Source organism: Rhynchophorus ferrugineus, unplaced genomic scaffold (assembly GCF_030347505.1).
Source record: "Rhynchophorus ferrugineus isolate W39M unplaced genomic scaffold, kcgeb_rfMv2 rfM1, whole genome shotgun sequence".
Taxonomy (NCBI): Eukaryota; Metazoa; Arthropoda; class Insecta; order Coleoptera; family Curculionidae; genus Rhynchophorus; species Rhynchophorus ferrugineus.
Genome location: NW_027472580.1, coordinates 54,005,904 through 54,007,515, shown reverse-complemented (window position 1 = coordinate 54,007,515; position 1,612 = coordinate 54,005,904). Strand labels below are relative to the sequence as shown.

The window sequence follows — 1,612 nt, the reverse complement described above, 5'->3', positions numbered from 1 at the left end:
ATAGACTTACCGGTCAGCCAAATGTGAATGATAACAGTGAAATGCCTAGAATAAAACCTTAGTATTCACATAGTGAACTGATCTTTTTCAAGTAATTGGTATAATAATTATAATAAGATATTGCCTATTAATAAGATTGATGAATCACTAATCTTAATTAAAAAAATTATAATCTCAAAAATTACAGCTTTCGAATCATCCCTTAAAAAATTGCTTTGGCAACTTTTATCCAACTACTTTATATCACATAATAAATTATATAAAAGTGTAATATTATGCAAACTTTATTCAAATGATATTTCAGACTCTGCTCTCTCATTCGTATTATCTTTCTTATGAATATTGTAATAAGAAAATGAAGAAAAATATAGTTTGTTGCAAGAGGTAACTTTATAGGGATTTTCTCAATAATATTAATATTATATTTCTAAAATAATTGTGTATAAAAAATGTAAAGGTAGCATTACAATCGAGCTGAAGCATCCCCCCCCCACCGATTAACTAATACTAATAATAAATAATTTCTTAATAATAGCTAGCTTGGTTGGCGCAGTGTTGCGATAGTCGCGGGTTTGACTCCTGCTGGGTCATGGTCGTAAATTTGTTGTAAAAATGTTTGTGATTGTTTAATTTTTTAAGTTGAAAATTTAATTTAAACTTTTTAAACTTAGTTTTAAGTTAATTTTTTGTATTTTGTGTAATTAAAGATAATCTGAATCACAAAACAACAAGTTATACTACTATGTATCTCCAAATGTTTCCCAGTTTGGCAGAAATTTTAAATTAATTCAGTAATTTAAAACCGAAGTGTCCGTGAATTCATTAAAGTCCAAAAGGACTGACTGTCTGCTCTGAAAGCAAATACATAAAATTCTTGCTAGTGATATTATCACTGTATTAACAAAACTTCTATTTATCTAAAGGTCCTTCTCCAGAACTGATGAATTTGACGGGTATATGTAAAAATATAAGAGATAAAATAGCAAGGAATAGGATTTAACATTTACCTGCTACAGTTTAACACGTAGGAAATCGAACATAAGTTATTCTTATTCGCAATTTTATCGCACTTTTATTCAAGATAAAGAAATTTAAAAAATGTGTTTTGACCCCGACGTGATTTGAACACGCAACCTTCTGATCTGGAGTCAGACGCGCTACCGTTGCGCCACGGAGTCATGTGATAACAGATAAATTATCTTAATAATTCTATTTTGATCTGATTGAATATATCAATACATATATAAAATAATAAAATATAAATTAACTGTTGGCATTTTTGTTTAATAAGTTCGAAAAGCGCAGACTATGGGCCTATAGTGGAATTAAATATTAGCACTTCATTATTAAAATAATTTTAAAATTTAAAAGAATAATACAGCAAGTGTATTTTAAAGAGGTTTAATTTTCACTATGGATGGACCATGTTCCAACACAATTTTAATTAATAATTTTATGCGTTTTTTGAGAGATTGTTTTGAGGAATTGTCTTATAATTATGTCCAATATTGCCTGAAATATTTTACTGATACTATGTTAAGTGATAGTCGTGATATGTAATTCATCCAATAAAGTTGATGATAATTACAAAATATATCAAATGCCTGATTGT

At 28.0% G+C, this 1,612-nt stretch overlaps 1 non-coding gene across 1 annotated transcript; it reads right to left on the bottom strand.

Annotated features, from left to right (window-relative positions):
- Positions 1–1,106: 1,106 nt before the first annotated feature.
- On the bottom strand, positions 1,107–1,178 carry TRNAW-CCA (transfer RNA tryptophan (anticodon CCA)). The gene has a single exon. It is a non-coding gene; the product is annotated as a tRNA-Trp (tRNA).
- Positions 1,179–1,612: the final 434 nt, after the last annotated feature.